At 36.1% G+C, this 21,750-nt stretch overlaps 1 long non-coding RNA gene across 5 annotated transcripts in view; it reads right to left on the bottom strand.

The window, feature by feature from the left end:
• Window positions 1-21,750, bottom strand: part of LOC140499827 (uncharacterized) — a 32,530-nt gene that overhangs the window by 6,953 nt on the left and 3,827 nt on the right. For all 5 annotated transcript variants that reach the window (XR_011965556.1, XR_011965553.1, XR_011965554.1 and 2 more), the window contains exon 2: window positions 1-126. This is a non-coding gene — a long non-coding RNA (uncharacterized lncRNA). The remainder of the gene's footprint in view (window positions 127-21,750) is intronic.

The following is a 21,750-nucleotide window of genomic DNA, read 5'->3' as shown; positions in this document are numbered from 1 at the left end:
CAAAGTTGAATTGCTTACATTCCTTCATAGTAACTCTTGAGACTTTTCTCAGTATTTGGGTAGTTGGAGGGATTATATACATATAGATAGAGGGCACAGGGTGAGTTGAGTAGGAAGGGATGATACCTAAAAAAAATAAAATTAAGAGGTGAGAGATGAATATACTGGGAGGAGAAAGGGAGAAATGGAATGGGGCAAATTATCTCCCATAAAAGAGGCAAGAAAAAGCTTTTTCACTGGACAGGAAAAGGAGGTAGGTGAGAGGGAAAAAGTGAAGCTGACTCTCATCACATTTGGCTTAAGAAGGGAATAACATGCACCCTCAGTTGGGTAGGAAAATCTAGTTTATCCTACAGGAAAGTAGGGGAGAAGGGGATAAGTGGACTGTGTGTGTGGGGGGGTGGGGGTTATAGAAGGGAGGGCAAATGGGAAGAAGCAGTAATTAGAAGTAAACACTTTTGGAGAGGGACAAGGTCAAAACAAAGAACAGAATGAATGGGAGGCAGGATAGGATGGAGGGAAATATAGTTAGTCTTTCACAACATGACTTCTATGGAAGTCTTTTGCATAACTACACATGTATAACCTATATAGAATTGTTTGCCTTCTCAGTGGGGGTGGGTGGGGAAGGAGGAAGGGAGAGAAGTTAGAACTCAAAGCTTTAGAAATGAATGTTAAAAATTGTTTTTACATGCAACTGGGAAATAAGAAATATAGGTAATGGCATATAGAAATCCATCTTGCCCTACGAGAAAATAGAGGAGATGGGAATAAGGGAAGGAAGGGATGTGATAAAAGGGAGGATGTTTTGGGGGAAGGGGTAATCAGAATGCATGGTGTCTTGGGATGAAAGGAGGGGAGAGATGGGAAGAAAATTTGGAACTCAAAATACTGTGGAAATGAACGTTGAAAACTAAAAATAAATAAATTTTTAAAAGAATAATTAATAATAATAATAGCTAATATTTATATAGCATATACTATGTTCTAAACACTTTACAATTATCATTTCATTTCAACCTCACAATAAGCCTAAGAGATAAATGTTATTATTTTCCCCATTTTACAGATGTGGAAATTGAGGGAAACAGAGGTTAAGTGACTTGCCCAGGGCCACACGACTAGTAAGGTATCTGAGTCTGGATTTTAACTGACATCCTCCTGCCTCCAGATCCAGCACTCCATTTACTTCCCCATGTAGGTAGCTCCCCATCACTTCCAGATTCAACCATAAGATCCTTTGGTGTTCAAACCTCTTCATGACCTTTCCTTTCCCTCCCTCTCTTCCCAGTCTTCTTACATCTTACACGCCCCCCCCCCTTAGTCCCCCTACACACACACACACACACACACACACACACACACACACACACACACACACACATCTGCAATCCAGTGGCAGTGACCTGCCTGTTGTTCCCCAGACAAGAAGCTGCATCTACCTACTATGAGGATTTTCCCTGGCTGCCCTCCACGCTTGGAATGTTCTCTCTTCTCAGCTTCCTTAAAGTCTCAGCTAAAAACCCACTTAGTCTTTTCCAAGCCTTCTTAAAAACAGCAATTTTTCTCCATTAATTATCTTCATTTTATGTGTCCATGTCTTGTAAGACCATAATCATTTGCACGTTATCTTTCTCATTTGACAGTGAGCTCTGACTGTCTTTAGCCTCTTTTTTTTTTATCCCTAGTGCTGGGCATGGCACTTAGCAAATTCCTATTGACTGACCTGCAGCAATCTTAACAACTGTTTGATTGATTAACCCATTTTTTTTATTTACCTTGTTTTAACTAGTTTAGTCATGGCAATGATATGGGCATAGTGGATAGAACACCTGGCCTGGAGTCAGGAAGACTTGAATTCAAATTTGACCTCAGATACATACTAGCTGTGTGACCCTGGGCAAGTCACTTCACCCTGTTTGCCTCAATTTCCTCATTGTAAAACAACAACCACCTACCTTTTTTTGAACTGTCTCCTGGAGTCTTTGTCTTGAAAACTCCTTAATCTTAGTCCTCATTTCTCCTCTTCCTGCACACTGAGTTCTCCTTCTCTACCCTATGATCCTAAGAACATAGATTTAAATCTGTGAGGGACCTGAGAGGTCACTGAGCCCAACTTTCTCATTTTACAAATGAGGAAGCTATGGCCCAGAAACTTTCACAGATTTACCCAAGATCACAGAGGGAATAATAGGACTTGAATTAGAACCCAGGTCTTCTCATTTTAAGGACAGCTAAGTGGGCCTGGAGCCTGGAAGAAGTGAGTTCAGGTCAGATCTCAAGCACTTACTGTGTGACCCTGGGCAAGTCACTTAACCCTGTTTGCCTCAGTTTCCTCATCTGTCATGTGATCACTTGTGCTGTGTGAGTTCTCCATAAAATAGTTTTTTTGGCAATCCTTACTCAAACTAAACTGCCAATTATTCAATACTCATATTCATTTAGAGAGTGCAACTCCAATGGGCTGGCCATGTTGGTGGAATGCAAAACTTATGCTTGCCAAAAAGGACTATTTTATGGAGAACTCACACAGCACAAGTGTTCACACAGTGATCAGAAGAAGCGATACAAGGACACTCTCAAGGTCTCTGCAAAGAACTTTGGAATTGATTGTGTGACATAGGAGATCCTGGCACAGGGTTGCTCAGCATGGCATGCCCACACCAGAGAAGGTGATGTGCTTTATGAGCAAAGCATAACTGAAACAGTTCAAAGAAAATGTAGGATGCACAAATTTAGAGTATCCACCCCAAATGTTCACATGGACTATCTGTGCCCAGGCTGCGTTAAAGCATTCCAATCTTATATTGGTCTGATCAGCCACTGTCAAATACATTGAAACTTGACTTTATCATAGTGATATTATTTGGTTCTCCTCGAGAACAAAGGATGACAACCAACCAACCAATCAATCATCTGTCAAATGAGCTGGACAAAGAAATGGCAAACCACTCCAGTATTTTTGTCAAGAAAATCCCAGATGAGGTCATAGAGAGTCAAACACCAGGGGAAATAACTAAACAACCTCTCATTTCACCTCTCAGGTACTTTACACTCTACTATGCTGGGTCTCCTAATTCCCACCATCAAGGCCTAATGCACAGTGGATAAACCTCAGAATCACAACTGGAAAAAATATTATATACTGAACCCTTCTTCCTCTTCAGCTCAAATTATTATTTTCAGTTTATCCTCAATATCTTCCAAATTTCACTTCCTCCAGATTTTACCTCTGAACTTCGTCACAAGTCAAAACCCTTCAAAATCACATTTGTAAATTCTTTCTACTTTTTCAGTTGAAGATGTTGTCTTCTCTTTTGCTCCTTCTCCTACCACCTTCTGTCACAGAATTTGGAAGTAGAATGGGGGAAGTAGTTTAGAGAAGAACTGTCTTACAGCAACTTTTCTCACTAATTGTTCTTTTGTGTTTGTATGCTTTGATCTTTGTATTCAAACAATTTGTTGATAATTTTTAGGATTTTTATTGAGTTTTTTTATTCTGATCTTAACCAGCACCAAATAAAATGAACATTTTCACACAAAAAGTTAGAACAGAAAATAAGGATTATATATGAAGCTGTGAATATGGATAATGAACAATTTAAAGTCCCTAACTGATTCACTATGTTCTTTCCAAAGCTGTCCCATATCTGAGTTTCCTATCCTTTATACTGTTCTCTTCTATGCATTTTTAGCTGCTTCAGTGACCTTTTTTTTACTTTCCTTTCTTGTTTTAAAATTTTTATCTTCCTATTTCTAAATTCCCTCTCCTCCTCCCTCCAAAGAAACTGAAAGAAAGAAAAATAAAACCCTTATCTCAGATACGAATAGTCAAACAAAACAAACTTGCTTAATTGGCTGTGATTGAACATGTTATGTCTCTTTGGAACTAGGCTAAAGAAGGAATGGCATATATATTTAGTAGTATACAAAAATATTCTTAATTTACAGAGAAATAGGAGGGAAAGAGGACAGAATAAGGTAGGAATTCTTAGGACAATATGTGGATTAAGAAATAGGAGCAAGGAGATAGGATAAGGGAGGTAGCAGTCAAGAAAATCAGATTTCTTAAGAGGTATGGGGTTAAAAAAAGAGAGAAAGAGTGATAAACAGTAAGAAAAAATAGGAAGGAGGGAAATACACAACTAGTAATTATAACATTATTACAATTATAGCAGATAATAACAATTATAACAGAAATGGATAGCAGAATGGATCAAAAACAAGAACCTGACAATATGTTGTTTACAAGAAACACACTTGAAAATGAGAGACGTACATAGAGTAAAAATGAAGGCTGGAGTACAATCTATCGTGCTTTAGCTGATATTATAAAAGCAGAGGTAGCAATTATGATCTCAAAGTTAAAGCTAAAATAGATTTAAATAAAAGATATAAGCAGGGAAGTGACATTATGTTAAAAGGTATCATAGACAATAAAATAATATCGATAGTAAATTTGGTGCATATATGCACCAAATGCTATAGCATCCAACTTTTTAAAGGAAAAGGTAAATGAATTACAAGTGGAAACAGATAGTGAAACTATAATAGTGGGAGATTTCAAACTTTCCCTTTCAGAACTAGACAAATCTAACCAAAAAATACGAAAGAAATCAAGGAGATTAATAGAATCTTAGATAAGCTAAATATGATAGACATCTGGAGAGAAATGAATAGGAATAGAATGGAATATACCTTTTTCTCAGAGATATATAGTACCTTTACAAAAATTGACCATATATTAGACAATAGAAACATTATAGATAAATCCAGAAAAGCAGAAATATTAAATGCATCCTTTTCAGATTACAATGCTATAAAAATTAGAGATTAAAAACTAATTGGTGACTAAATAACAATCTTAAAGAACGAGTGGGTTAAAGAACAAGTCATACTAATGTGGTAATATGTTTACTATAATTGTACATGTATAGTCTATACCAGATTGCATATCATCTTGCAAAATGGGGAAGGGAGGGTGGGGGAAAATTTTGGATCTCAAAATCTTATAAAAGTGAATGTTGAAAACTAAAAATTAATAAATAAAATTTTAAAATAAAGAACAAGTCATAGAAACAAAAAATTATTAAAGAGAATGATAATAATAAGATATTATATATAAAAATTTAGGGGATGCAGCAAAAGCAGTAATTGAGAAAATTTTTTATCTCCAGATGTTTACATCAGTAAAATAAAGAGTAGATCAATGAATTGATTAATTGGCTATGCAATTTAAAACCTAGAAAAGGAACAAATTAAAAATCCTCAATTAAACACGAACCTGGAAATTCTGAAAATCAAAGGTGACATTAATAAAACTGAATGCAAGAAAACCATTGAATTAATAAATAAAATGAGAAGTTGGTTTTATGAAAAAACTAATAAAATAGATAAACCATTAGTTAATATGATTTTAGAAAGAGAGAAGAAACTAAATCCCCAATATAAAAATGAAAAGGGTAAATACACGACTAACGAAAATGAAATTAAAGTAATTATTAGGCATTACTTTGCCCTATTACATGCCAATAAATTTAACAATTTAAATAAAATGGAAGAATGCTTACAAAAAGCATAAACTACCCAGATAAATAGAAGAGCAAATAGAATATTTAAATAAATCTATTTTAGAAAAAGAAATAGAACAGGCCATAAATGAACTCCCTAAGAAAAAAGCATCAGGACCAGATGGCTTTACAAGTGAATTGTATCAAACATTTAAAGATCAACTAATTCCAATATTAAATAAATTATTTGGAATAATAGGCAAAGAAGGAGGCCTACAAAAGCCCTTTTATGAAACAAATAATATAGTGCTGATACCTAAACCATGAAGAACAAAAATAGAGAAAGAAAGTTATATACCAGTTTCACTAATGAATATTGATGCAAAAATCCTAAATAAAATACTAGCTAGGAGATTATATTAATATATCACAAATACTATATATTATGACCAAATGGGATTTATACCAGGAATGCAGAGCTTGTTCAATACAAGGAAAATTATTAGCATGGTTGATTACATCAATAACAAAAGAAACAACAATCACATGATTGTATCAATAGAGGCAGAAAAAGCTTTTGCCAAAATTCAGAATCCATTCCTATTATGGTTATGGTGGTTGTTGTCCATTGTCTTGATAAAGTGAAATTTCAGTGTGTCCAACTGTGACTGATCAGATCATTATGAGTTCAGAATGCTCTACCACAGATTGGGCACAGATAGTCCTTGTGAATCTTTGGGGTGAATATCCCAAATTTGTCCATCCTGCATTTGCTTTGTGCTGTCTCAATTCTGCTTTGCTCAAAGAGCACAGCACCTTTTCTGATGTGGGCACACCATGCTGAGCAGTCCTGCACCAGAATGTTTCACAGTCAAATCCAAAGTTCTTGAGAGAGACCTTGAGAGTGTCCTTGTATCATTTCTTCTGGCCACAATGTGATTGCCTACCCCATACGAGTTCTCTATAAAAGTCTTTTTGAAAAGCATACATTTTGCATTCCAACAACGTGGCCAGCCCATGAGAGTTGCACTCTCTGAGGCACAGTTTGGATGCCTGGCAGTTCAGCTTGAGCCAGGACTTCAGTGTCTGGTACCTTTTCCTGCCAGGTGATTCTCAAAATCTTCCTAAGACAGTTCAAATGGAAGCAATTCAGTTTCCTGGCATAGTGCTGGTAGACTGTCCATGTTTCACAAGCATACAGCAATGAGGTCAGCACAACAGCTCTGTAGACCTTCAGTTTGTTAGTAAGTCTAATACCTCTTCTCTCCCAAACTTTTCTTTGGAACCTCCCAAACACTGAGCTAGCTCTGGCAATGCGTGCATCAGCCTCATTGTCAGTGTGTACATCCCTGGAAAGTACACTACCAACCTAAGTGAACTTATCCACAGCATTCAAAACTTCTCCATTGGTTGTAACTGATGGTTCCATGTATGGATGGTGTGGTGGTGGCTGATGGAGCACTTGTGTTTTCTTGGTGTTAATTATTAGGCCAAAATTAGCAGAGGCAGCAGAGAATTGATCCATACTTTGTTGCATCTCAGCTTCAGAGGCTGCATTGAGTGCACAATCATCTGCAAACAGAAACCATGCACCAGCACTCCCTCCACTTTGGTCTTGGCTTGGAGCCTTTCCAAATTGAAGAACTTACCATCAGTGCACATTGGCTGATCTTGATGCTGTGTTCATCTTCAATGAAAGCATTTGACAACATGGCTGAAAACATCATGCTAAAAAGCATGGGAGCAAGCATACGGTCCTGTTTCACTCCACTGGTGACTGGGAAGGCAGGAGAGCATTGTCCACTATCCAGAACCTGGGCAAACATGCCATCATGAAATTGATACACAATATCAATGAATTTCTCTGGGCAATCAAATTTTGACATCATTTTTCATAAGCTCCTATGACTAATAGTGTTAAAGGTCTTGGTCAGACCTACAAACATTGTGTACAGACCTCTGTTCTGCTCCTGGCATTTCCTCTGGAGTTGTCAGGCAGCAAACACCATATCAACTGTTCCTCATCCCTTTCTGAAGTCACACTGGCTCTCAGGTATATGACTATCTTCCAGGTGAAGGATCGGCCTATTAAGGAGAACTCTAGCAAGAATTTTGCCAGCAATGACTAAAAGAGAGATCCCCTTGTGATTGTGACAAGACTATCTATTCCCTTTACCTTTATAGAGATGGACAACGGAGGCATCCTTGAATTCCTGTGGGATAACCTCCTCTTGCCATATAACCTGGAAAATATCAGTCAGCTTTTGTATGAGCGATAGTCCCCTTACCTTGTAAATCTCAGCTGGAATAGAATCATCACCAGGAGCTTTGCCACATGAAAGGAGCCTAATGGCCAAGACTGGTTTGATGAAAATGATGGGGAAATTCAGAAGATGCTAAATGAAAAATGAGAACGCCATAGGATTTACTAGCAGGATAGTTCATCCACCTCTAGGAAGGCAGCATTTAATTCCATCAAAAGCAAAGTACAAGCAAAGCTTAGAGAGATAAAGGATTCCTGGATCAATAAGAAAGCAGATGAAATTCAGTTTTATGCTGATAGTAACAATCCAAAATGCTTTTATGATCCCCTGAAAGCTATTTGTGGACCAAAAACCTATGGTGTATCATAACTACTCAGTGTTGATGGAGCTACATTGATTAGTGATAAGGACATGAACCTAGAGAGATGGGCCGAACACTTCCATAGTGTTCTCAACAGACCATCATCAATCAATGCTGAGGCCATTGACCTTTTACTCCAAGTTGAAGTCAATCCCTCCTTAGCTAAACTTCCAACTGAAGAAGAGGTTTTGACTATCATTAGACTCCATTCCTATTAAAACCACTTGAAAGCATACAAATAAATGATAAGAAGCAACTACTTAAAACCATCAGCAAGCATTATCTGTAATGAGGATTAGGTAGAAGCCTTCCCAAAAAGATCAGGGAGTGAAACAAAGATGCCTATTGTCATCAGTATTATTTGTTAGTTGCTTGGTTGGTGGTTGTCCTTTGTTTTCAAAGAGGACCAAAATGACATCACAATGATAAAGTGAAGTTTCAGTGTGTCCAACTGTGGCTGATTAGACCAATATGAGGTCGGAATGCTCTACCACAGGTTGGGCGCAGATAGTCCTTCTGAATATTTGGGGTGGATATTCCAAATTTGCGCATCCTGCATTTACTTTGTGCTGTCTCAATTCTACTTTGCTCATACAGCACAGCACCCTTTCTGAGGTGGGCACGCCATGCTGAGCAGTCCTGTGCCAGTGTCTCCCATGTTGCATAGTCAAACCCAAAGTTCTTGAGAGAGACCTTGAGAGTATCCTTGTATTGCTTCTTCTAGTCACCATGTGATTGCCTGCCCCATACGAGTTCTCCATAAAATAGTCTTTTTGGCAAGCATACATTTTGCATTCCAACAATGTGGCTAGCCCATCAGAGTTGCACTCTCTGAAGCATAGTTTGAATGCTTGGCAGTTCAGCTCTAGCAAGGACTTCAGTGTCCCGTACTTTATCCTGCCAGGTGATACTCAATCTTCTTAAGACAGTTCAAATGGAAGCGATTCAGTTTCCTGGCATGGTGCTCATAGACTGTCCATGTATCACAGGCCCACAACCATGAGGTCAGCACAATGGCTCTGTTAGACCTTCAGTTTGGTAGTTAGTCTAATACTTCTCTCCCAAACTTTTTTTGGAGCCTCCCAAACACTAAGCTAGCCCTGCAATGCATGGATCAACTTCATTGTCATTATTCAATATTGTACTAGAAATGCTATCAATAGCAATAAGAGCAGAAAAGGAAATTTAAAAAATCAGAATGGGCAATAAGGTAATAAAACTATCCCTTTTTGCAGACAGTGTGATTCTAGAAAATCCTAGAGATTCAACTAACAATCTAATAGAAATAATAATTTTAGCAAAGTAACAGGATATAAAATAAATCCACAAAAATCATCAGTATTTCCATATATCGCCAACAAAATCCTGCAAGAAAAGGTAGTAAGAGATAGTTCATTTAAAATAACCATAGATAACATAAAATACTTGTGGGTATGCCTGTCAAGGCAAGCCTAGGAAATATATGAATAAAATTATAAAATTATGAATAATATTATAAATATTTTTATACAAATAAAGCCAGATTTAAATAATTGGAGAAATATTTATTGTTCATGAGTGGGCTGAGCCAATTTTACCTAAATTAATGTATTTAGTTGGTGACATTCCAATGAAATTACCCCCCAAATTTTTATTGAGATAGAAAAAATAATAACAAAATTCATTTGGAAGAACAAAAGGTCAATAATACCAAAGGAATCAATGGCAGAAAAAATGTAAAGGAAGGACTTCTAGCAGTGTCAGATCCTAAACTGTGTTATAAGGCAGTAATTATCAAAACTGTTTGGTACTGGCTAAGAAAAATAATGGTGGATCAGAGGAATAGGATAGATATATAAAACACAGTAGTAAATGATTATAGTAATCTTGTGTTTGATAAATGCAGAGATTTAAATTCTCAGGATAAGAATTCACTGATAAAAAACAAAAATTCTTGGAAAGCAGTATAGCAGAAAGTAGATATAGACCAATGTCTTATGCCATTTAACAAGATAAAGTCAGAATGAATATATGACTTAGACATAAAGGAAGCTATCATAAGTAAATTAGAAGACCAAGGAACATATTACCTATCCAATTTATGGATAAGAGAAGAATTTACGAATAAACAAGAGATAGAGAGCATTGTGAGATGCAAAATGGATAATTTTACTGCATTAAATTAAAAAGGATTTATACAATAAAACCAATATAGCTAAGATTAGAAGGAAAGCAGAAAATTAGGTGAAAATTTTGTAGAGTTTCTTAGATAAAGAGCTTGTATCTCAAATATATAGAGAGATTTGTCAAATTTATAAGAATATAAGTCATTCCCCAATTGATAAATGGTCAAAAGATATGAACAAGCAATTTTTAGGGGGAGAAATCAAAGCCATACATAGTCATGTGAAAAAATGCTCTAAATAATTATTGATATGCTGTTGCTGAGTTGTTTTCAGTTGTGTCTGACTCTTTGTGACCCCATTTGGGATTTTATTGGCAAAGATCCTGGAGTGGTTTGCCATTTCCTTCTCCATCTCATTTTACAGATGAGGAAACTGAGGCAAACAGGGTTAAGTGACTTGCCCAGGGTCACACAGCTAGTAAGTGTCTGAGGCCAGATTTGAACTCAGGAAGATGAGTCTTCCTGACTTCACACGTAGCACTATATTCACTGCACCATCTAGCTGCTCCTGTTACTGATTAAAGAAATGCAAATTAAAACAACTTCGAGATACCATCTCATCCCTACTATATTGGTTAACATGATAGAAGGGTAAAATAACAAATATTGGAGGGGATGGGGAAGATTTGACATACATTATCGGTGGAACCGTGAACTGATCTAACCATTTTGGAGAGCAATCTAGAATTATGCCCCAAGAGTTATAAAATTGTGCATACCCTTTGACCTAGCAATGTCACTATTAGGTCTGTTTCCCAAAGTGATCAGGGAAAAAGGTTAAAAATCCTATGTGTTCTAAAATATTTATAGCTGCTCCCTTTGTGGTGGCAAAGAACTAGAAATTGAAGGGATGCCTGTCAGGTGGAGAACAGCTGAACAAGTTGTGGTATATGATTGTGATAGAATGCTACTGTACTGTAAAAAAATGATGAGTGGTTGATTTTAAGAAAACATGGAAAGACTTGTATGAAATAATGAAGAATGAAATAAACAGAAACAAGAGAATATCGTATACAGTAACCGCAATACTATTTGAAGAGTAAATGTGAATGACTAAGCTATTCTGAGTTATATGAATATTCAAATCAACTATAAAGGACCTATGAAGGAAAATGCTGTCCACCTCCAGAGAAAGAACTGATATATGGAACTATGTGCTGTATAGTTTCATATATGTGGGTATAGGTATATATAGGTATGTACATACATATGTGTGTATATATGTATGTATATATACATATACACACATATACATATATGTATATGTGTGTATATCTCTATATATATAATCTGTCAAATATTGTCCTTCTCTAGTGCAGAGTTGGGAAGGAGGGAGAGAAACAGCTTGGAACTCAAATGTAACAATAAATAAATAATCAAACGAATTAACAAATGATGAATAAATGGTTGTTTTTTTTAAAGAAAGAAAATGTATGTTTAATTCTGTTCCCTGAGTCCATCATCTCTCTGTCTGGGAGACAGGTAACAGGCCTAGTCATTGATCCTTTGGAACTGAGGTGTGACACTGAACCCATCAGAGTTAGAGTACAAAAGTCTTCTAAAGTTATTTTTCTTTACAATGTTGTTGTTTACTGTCTCTGGGTTGTTGATACTTTTAATTTTTTCTAACACCAATGTTTTCCAGTAAATCCCTCGCTCATCCTCTTCCCAGAGAGCATCCCTTATAACAAAGAATAAAAATGAGAGGGGAAAAAAAACAGTTCAGCTAGACTAACACTTTGACCAAATTCAGTATTATCTGCAGTGTTCCACATCCCAAGTATCCCATCTCTGCAAAGAAAGAAGGGGAGATGAGCTTGTATACCTTTAATTTGGGGTCGAACTTGAGCATTATCATTTCACTGCATCCAGCTTTAATTACTGGGTTGTTTCCATTTACATTGCACATATTATTTTTCTAGGTTTGGCTATAACTACTGCATCTGGCAGAGATTCCGATAAGCCTTTCCATGCTTCTATGTACTCATCACATACAACACAGAAACATTCCCTGACATTATTAAAGCCCATCCTGCTCAGGGCACTGTTGAATGGGAAGGAGCCAGAGACAGATAAAGATGCTTTGATATGTCTAGGGACTTCTCTTCTCACTAACTTCTGGTGGCAGCAACAACTGCAGAAATCCTCCCCTGCTTTTATGATGTAGGTGATCTCAGACTAAAATGACCACAAACTCTGACTTCCTCTGGACTCGGAGGCAAAGATCTCCTGGTGCTATCAGAGGCTTTTCTAACATTAGGTTCAAAACAAGGTAAGAGGGACCATGGGTATGCATGTATCAACTTGTGTTTAATCAAGTGCATTACAGAAAATTATTTAAAACAGCAAACTTACTATCTTTCACTGGCTCTTCCCTCCCCATCCTCCCAAGTCCCACTTCCCCAGCTTAAACTGAAGAAAAAGTTTTTTGTCCTTTTTAAGATTGAATCCCCCCATTTCATTCTCAAACCCCAAACTCATAAATCACAATAAAAGAAACCAGCTTTGAGTAACAGAAAATCAAATTAGCATCTAAAAAGAACAGACTTTTAAATACAGGCTGGGGGATACTAGGTCTTTTACCTTCTTTCCCCATCACACCTTCCTGGCCTTGGAAGGGTGAGGGGAAAAAAGGGCTCAGCCTGCTTAACAACGTACAGGCACCTGGCCTGGCAGAACTAAACTCCAGTTAAACGGTAGATCCTTAAGTGGGCCCCAGCAGATCCTTAAGTGAGTTATTAAACTTTTTTGTGTCCTGGGCCACCTTTGGTAGACTGGTGAAGTCTAGCAACCCCTTCTTGGAATAACATTAAGTGGGCAAAATAAAATACCTGGGATTACAAAGGAAAGCGATTATGTTGAAATATAGCTATCAAAATATTTTTAATAAAGCAAGTTCATGAATCCCTGCCTGGAAGTCTTCCTTCAACATGCTTGCTTCTGCCTCATCTATCCTCAATAGTCTCTGCTCCAAACCTGACTTCTCTCTCTATCACTTCCTCAGCTTCTCCCTTCTCCTTGGCCCTCACTCTCTCTGTTCATGGATGCTCAGCAAGAAATGGCAATCCACCCCTCGTCTGTCTCCTCCTCAGTTAGACAAAATGGTGTCTATCCTGGCTTGGCTTCCCTGGGGAAGGTGGGTCATTGGCCCAAGCCACTGAGAACTCTAAGAAGCCTTACACAGCCTTCTCTAGCCTTCCATTCTCATTGGCCTTAGGAGAGAGTGGTACATGTATTCATCTACCAAATCAAGTCAGCTAGCAATTGCTAAGGGCTTACTGTGTGCTACGTACTGAGCTAAGGGCTGGGATGATACAAAGAAGGGAGAAAAAAAAAATCTCTCTTATCTAGCTCACAGACTAATGGAGGAGATGACATGCAAATGATATATAAACAAGAGTATGATGGGAAGGATCAATTGGAGACAGACTCAGAGGAAAGGCCCTAAGATTCAGGAAGACTGGGAAAGGGTGGGGTTTTAACTGAAACTAGAAGGAAGTCAAAGATGAGAGAGACAGAGAGACAGAGACAGAGAAAGAGAGAAAAAGAAAGACAGAGACAGAAAAAGAGAGAAAGAGAAAGAAATGGCATTCTAGGCATGGGGAAGATCAGGGAAAATGCTCAGAACAGGATAGAAAGTGTCTTGTGTGAGGAACAGCAGAGAGACTAGTATCATTGGATCCATAGGACCATTGGACAGTGGATTAGAAATGGAGTAAAATGTCAGAACATTGGAAAGGTGGGAAAAGGCCAGATTATAAGGGGTGTAAAAGTCAAAGGACTTTCTATTTGATCCTGGAGCTAACAGGGAACCACTAAAATTGATTGAATAGCAAAGACTTGCACTTTAGGAAGATCAGATCTGACACAGTTCCCTGTAGGAGGTGTGGGAGTGGAGACAAGGAGACCACCCAGCAGGCTATTGCAAAGGGCCAAATGTAAAACGATTAGGATCTGCATAAGGGTGGTAATAATATCAGAGTAGACAAGGGGACGTATAGGAAAGTTATTATAAAAATAGAAACAAGACAGGGCTTGGCAAAAGGGCAAGAACACTTTGATGAGCCAGAGAGATTCAATATTCTTCCAGGTCTTATTTGTGAACATCTCTTTCCTTCTTTTCTTAAAAAATTTTTTTTTTTTTATCCTGAACTAAAACACCAAAAAGTGCATTTTCCATAAACGCAGTAGATCACAAAAAGAGGACTCTACATGAAACTGTAAATCTCCATTCTGCATGAGCTGTTTTTAATATATGTGCACATATAAATATAAATTTTGCATATTACTTTACAAACTGTTATCCTTGTCTGTTTCCTTCTGAACTTCCTTCTGTTCTCTTTTGTGCATTTAAAAAAAATATTTTAATGGTTCTCTCTCATTTTATTTTTGGCATCACTACTGCTAACTCTCACTCTCCCCCACCCCCATTAAGCCAGAGAAAAAGGGAAAAAATCCTTGTTACAAATAAGCTTAATCAAGCAATACACTAGCACATAGCGATCATGTCCAAAAAATGTCTGCCTCTGTCTTTGTGGTTCATCAGCCATCTATCAGGAGGTGGGTAACATGCTTCATCATAGGTCCTTTGGAAGCATGGTTGGTCAGTGCTTTGGTCAGAGATCTCAAGTCTTTCAAAGTTGGGTTTTTTTTTAAACTGTGGTTGTCTCTGTTGAAATTGTCCTCCTGGTTTTGCTCGTTTCATTCTGTGTTAGTTCATGTGGCCCGCCACTCTGTGAAATTGACTCTCGTCATTTCTTACTGAGCAATAATACTCAGTTGTGTTCATACTCCATTTGTTCAGTCATTCCCATTCTCTTCCTAATATTCTTCCTATTAATGTCCCTCCCATCCTTTCTTATTTTCCTTTTTAGATTGATATATTTCTGTATCAAACTGTTTGTATGTGTATCCAATCCTCCTTTGTCCTTTTCAGATAAGAACAAGGTTCATCTGATGCCTCTCTTTCTGTACCTTCTTCCATATTTGTATGCTGTTTTTGTCAAGCACTCCAATAATAAGAATCAGCCATTTCCATCCTGGTGTTTCTTCTTTCCTCTTTTTGCCCTCCCTTCCCTTCTAAAACCCTCAGAACAGAAGCAATTCCTGCACCACCCCCACCCCCAACTAGGGACTTTTTTCTTTGCTTTTTAGATTCCTCAATACTCTCTGAAGACATTAAAATTCTGAAGAAACATTTATTTTGTCTTTAGTATGTTAGCATTACATTATCTACAGTATCTTCTAATTGTTCAAAGAAATTTTGCTTTTCTAGATTTCTTGTGGATCTTTTGCTTTTATTATATTTAATATATAATTTTATATATATTATATAAGTATATACAAATACATAATATTAATATATTTGTATTTATTATTTATAGTTATAGTTCAATTCAGCTCCTTACGTTTTCATCATAAATGCTTGCAAGTCATTTATTCTTGAAAGATCTATTTATTTCCCTATACGATTATACTCAGCTTTGCAAGTTAAGTTCCTCTTCGTTGTAAACCTATGTCTTTTGCCTTTAGGAATATTGTATTCCAAGACTGCCTTTGGTTTTCAGTAGATGCCCCCAGGTTTTGTATGATCCTGACAAAACTTTCTAGATGCTTGTAGTATTTTTTCTTTTTCTTTTTAATTCAATTTTATTTTCAGTTCTGAATTCTCTCCTTCTCTCCTTTCCCTCCTCTACCCACTGAGGTGAGAAAAACAAAATCCATTACAAATATGCACAATCATGTAAAACAGACTCCCACATTAGTCATTCACCCCCTACCTTACCCTCCCTCCCAAAAAAGGAAAAAAAGAAAATATACTTCAATTTCTACTGAGTCCATCAGCTTTTTACCTGGAGGTGGATAGTATGTTTTCATCATGAACCCTTTGGAATTATAGTTGGTCGTTGTGTTGATCAGAGTTCCTTAGTCTTTCACAGTTGATTATGTTTACAATATTATTGTTATTATATAAATCCTTCTACCAATTCCATTCACTTTGCATCAGTTCGTATAAGTCGTCACAGATTTTTTGAAACCGTCTCCTTTGTAATTTCTTACAGCACAATCATATTCTATCACTTTCATATACTATAACTTGTTTAGACATTCTCCAATTGATGGACATCCCCTCAGTTTCCAATTTTTAGCTACCACAAAAAAAAGAGAGATACTATAAATATTTTTTTGTACATAGGAGTCTGTTTTCTCTTTTTAAAAGAAATCCCTTTGGTATATAGACTAAGTTGCTGTATCACCTGGCCAAAAGGTATGCAGAATTTAACAATTTTTTAATATGATTCTAAATTGCTTTCCAGAACACTTGAACTGGTTATAGCTCCATAGTTGCTATGAGGTCATTCTTTTTCCCCCAGATTCTGCTTATTTTTTCTTTTTTCTTTGATAATATTTTCCAAATTACATGTAAAGACAAATTTCAACGCTCATTTTTGGAGATTTTGAGTTTCAAATTTTTCTCCCTTTCTCTCTTCCCTCCTCCCCAATTCAGCAAGCAATTCAATATAGGTTATACATATGCAATTATGTAAGATGTATTTCCACATTAATCATATTGTGAAGGAAGAAACAGAACAGAAAAAAAAGTGAAAATAGTATTCTTTGATCTGCATTCAGACTCCATCGGTTTTTTCCCTAGATGTGGATAGCATTTTCCATCATGCGTCTTTTGGAATTGTCTTGGATCATTGCATTGCTGAGAAGAGCTAAATCAATCATAGTTCATCATCATACAGTGTTACTGTTACTGTGTACAATGTTTCCTTGGTTCTGCTCACTTCACTCAGCATCAGTTCATTTAAAGCTTTCCAGGTTTTTTTGAAATCTGCCTGCTTACTATTTCTTATAGGACAATAGTATTCCATAACATTCATTTATCACAATAGTCATTCTTCAATTGATAAGCATCTCCTCAATTTCCAATTTTTTGCCACTACAAAAAGTTACTGTAAATATTTTTGTTCGTATAAGTCCTTTTCCCTTTTTTATGATCTCTTTGGGATACAGATCTAGTAGTGGTATTGCTGGATCAAAGGGTATGCATACTTTGATTGCCCTTTGGGCATAGTTCCAAATTGCTCTGCAGAATAGTTACTTCACAACTCCATCACCAATGCATTAGTGTTTCAGTTTTCCCACATCTTCTCCAACATTTATCATTTCTCTTTTCTCTCATATTAGCCCATTTGAGAGGCATGAGATAGTGCCTCAGGGTTGTTTTAATCTGCATTTTTCTAATCAATAGTGATTTAGAGCATTTTTTCATATGACTATAGATAGCTTTGCTTTCTTCATCTGAAAACTGCCTGTTCATATCCTTTGACCACTTATCAATTGGGGAATGGATGTCATTATTTATGTGGAGATCATGTACCTATTTGGAGCTTATCTTGGTATATGGTATGAGATAAATGAATAATTTTTCTTGACTACTTGTAATAGCAAGGATCCTGGCATACACAGGAGGGCCTGCTGTACAGGTTGTTAGATCTGTTTTTCTAAAAAAACTTCTGAGGGATCAACAATCTACTTTAATCAAGCACATATATCATTCACTTAGTTCAGGGGGAAAAGTCAGCACCTTGAACTTCAGAGAAAATACAAACAGAAATTACAAGCAGAAATTACAAACAGAAAGACCAACACACAGGGCTTCCAACTGCCTGACCACAGACAATATTACCATCACTATCAGAGAGAGAAATACCAACAAATGGATTTTCAAAGCCAGTGGCTTCTTAAAATGGTTGCCCAGAGTCTCATCTGGCATACAACCTCCTTCTAAAAAATAAGCCCCAAAGCAAAACCTCACCTCAGAGTATATATACTCTTTTCAGGGCTGGAGGGCATAACCCTCATGACCTTGTGCCTCATTAGAAATTAACAAAAGGTGTCTGATATCTATTAATGGGTGGGGAAAAGTCAACTTTTTTTTGATTGATTCCCTTAAATTTCTTGACCTTTTGTTCTCCAAATGAATTTTATTATTTTTCTAGCTCTACAAAAAAATCTTTTGGTAATTTGATTGATTTGACATTCAATAAGTAAATTAATGTAGGTAACGTTGTCATTTTTATTATATGGGTTCAGTCAATATAAAAGCAATTAGTATTTCTCCAATTATTTAAACTGGTCTTTATTTGTGTGAAGTGTTTTATAATTAATTTTATAATGTATCATATAGTTTTCTGTGTGTGTTTTGGCAAGTAGGCTCTCAAGTATTTTATACTATCTATAGTTACATAAAATGGAATGTTTCTATTTGTTCCTGCTGGATTTTGTTGGTAATATATAGAAATGCTAATGATTTCTTTGGGTTTATTTAACATCCTACAATTTAACTGGCGTTAATTGTTTAGATTTTTTTAGTTGACTCTCTAGAGTTCTCTAAGTGAGCTATCATATCTGCAAAAGTGATAGTTTTGTTTCCTTATTTTCCATGTTTATTCTTTCAATTTCTTTTTCTTGTCTTTTTGCTATAGTTAGCATTTCTAGTACAACATTGAATAATAATGATGATAATGGATATCCTTGCTTCACCCCTGGTTCTACTGGAAAAGTTTCTAGTATCCTTTCTGGTATTTTTAACAGGAATATTGTCCAAAAACTTTTTTTGTCAAAAGGTTTTCTGCATCTAGTGAAATAATAATTGATTTTATCATTTTTATTATCAATATGGTCGATTATATTTTCGTAACATTGAACCACTCCTGCATTTTAAATCCAGGATGGTGATAGTATTTTATCTTTTTGATATATTGCATTAGGTTCCTTGCCAATATTTTATTCAAAATTTTTGTATTAATATTCATTAGGGAAATTGATTTATCATTTCCTCTCTTTGTCTTGACTTTCTCTTGTTTAAGTATCAGGGCTATATTTATGTCACTGAAGAAATTTGGTAGGACTTCTTTTTTTATCTTTACCCACAAAGACATTCCAAATAACAAACAATATTTTTAAAGATAAAAAAAGGGGAAAAAACTCAGAATAATACTCAGATTAATACATAAAAAGTCTGTAACTATTTGCCATGTACAATATGAACACTTCTCACCTCTGCAAAGGAGTGTGGGTAAGTATGTCTTTTCATCTCTTCTTTCAAGTTGTTTGTTTTTTTATAATTTTGAAATACTCACTTGTGATTTTTTTGTTGGTTGTTCTTTTCATTTACATTGTTGTAGTTATGTTTTTTTGTCTTCATGGCTCTGATTACTTAATCCTGCATCCATTAATGTAGATCTTTTCATGCTTCTCTGTATTCACCACATTCAGCACTTCTTACAGCATGGCAATATTCCATTCCACTCATGTACCTGAATTTGTTTAGACTTTCTTCAATCAATGGACATCTACTTTGTTTTCAATGGTTTGTTACCACAAAACACAACTTTTTTGTTAATACAAATAATATTGCTGTAAATATTTTAGTGTATAAAGCTATAAACATTTTAGCTACTTTATCTTAATAATTCCAAATTCTCTTCCAAAATGAACAAATTTACTGCTCCATCAATGATTCCTATCTTTCCACCACCCCTCCAATACCAACTATAACTAACTTTTGTCAATTTTCAGAGAATAAGATTGAAAGTATAAGATTGTTTTGATTTATATTTCTCTTATTGTTTGTGACTTGGAGTATTCTTTCATATACTTAATAGTTTGTAATTCTTTTGAGAACTCTGTGCATATCTTTTGTTTTTGGTCATATATGTATATATGTGTACATATATACACATGTACGTTCACCCCTTCATATGTGGAACCATCAGTTATCGCAAATGAAGAAATTTTGAATGCTGTAGATAAGTTCACTCACCTTAACAGTGTGCTTCCCAGGGACATACATATAGAAGATGAGGTTGACAGTCACATTGCCAGAGCTAGCTCAGTGTTTTTGGGAGGCTCCCAAGAAAGTGTGGGAGAGAAAAGGTATTAGATTGCCTACCAGACTGAAGGTTTACAGAGCTGTTGTACTGACCTTGTTGTTGTATTCCTATGAAACCTGGACAATCTACCAGCACCATTCCAGGAAACTGAATACCTTCTATTTGAATTGTCTTAGGAAGATTCTGAAGATCACCTGGCAAGATAACTTACCAGACACTATGGTCCTTTCTCTAGCTGAACTGTTAGACATTCAAACTCTACTGCAGAGAGCACAACTCCAGGGGGCTGGTCATGTTATTTGAATGCCAAAAGTGCATTTGCCTAAAAGACTGTTTTATGGAGAACTCACACAAGGCAAGCACTCACACGAACGTCAAAGGAAGTGATACAAGGACTCTCTCAAGGTCTCTCTGAAGAACATTGGAATAGATTGTGAGACATGGGAGACACTGGCACAGAACTATCTAGCATGATGCGCCTGCATCACAAAAGGCACTATACCAAGGGTGGGGAACTTGCAACCTTGAGGCCACCTGTGGCTTTCTAGGTCCTTGGGTGCAGCCTTTTGACTGAGTCCAAGTTTTATAGAACAAATCCTTTTATTAAAGAGATTGCTCTATGAGTAAAATGACAGTAGCTCAGAAGAAAGAGGAGTTGTGCAAATTTAGAGACATCTCAACTCCAAATGCTTATGTGAACTATTTGTGCCTGATCTGCGGTAAAACCCTCTGAGCTCGAGCTCATATTGGTCTTATCAGGCACAGTTAGACACAGTGTACCTTGACCTAGTGATGTCATTTTGGTCCTCTTCAGAAAGGAAGGACAATGACCACCACCAATCTTATATATTAGACACTAGATTTTTATCAGAAAAATTTGATATTAAGGTTTTCTCTCCATTTTATCACTTCCTTTTTTATTCTTGGTACACTAATTTTGTTTGTGCAGAAGCTTTTAAGTTTCATGTAGTAAGTTTATCTTTTAGAATTGTCTCTATCCTTTTTTTTAAAATAAGAATACATCCTCCATCCATATATATGAGGTATAATATCTGCTCCTCTTCTAATTTTATTTTATGTTCTTTAATGTGAAGGTCATACATTGAGAACAGAAGGTAGAATGCTGTAAAATGTGTTAGTCTAAGCATAATTTCTGCTAGACTGCTTTCCATTTTCCCCAGTAGTTTTTAATCTAAATAGTGAATTTTTTCTAAGTAATTTGTTTTCCAGTTTATTGAATATTGGTTTATCGTGTTCCATTTTTTCTGAATTTCCTTTGTCTAATCTATTCCATTGATTACAAATTACACTTTCCATTTTTAACTACTATTTAACTACCATTAGATTGTTTTGATAATTATTGTTTTATAATATAGTTTGAGGTCTGAAAGTACCTACTTCTAGTTTATCTCTTTTCATAATTTCTGCTGATATCTTGATATTTTATGTTCCCAAAATAATTTTGTCATTATTTTATTGAGTTCTATACAGCATCTCTTTGGTAATTTGATTGTCAAAGCAATAAAATCGTAAATGAACTTTG

This window comes from Notamacropus eugenii, chromosome 4 (genome assembly GCF_028372415.1).
Source record: "Notamacropus eugenii isolate mMacEug1 chromosome 4, mMacEug1.pri_v2, whole genome shotgun sequence".
NCBI classification, from domain to species: Eukaryota; Metazoa; Chordata; class Mammalia; order Diprotodontia; family Macropodidae; genus Notamacropus; species Notamacropus eugenii.
The sequence above is the reverse complement of the archived record's forward strand: the minus strand, read 5'-3'. Positions and strand labels throughout refer to the sequence as shown.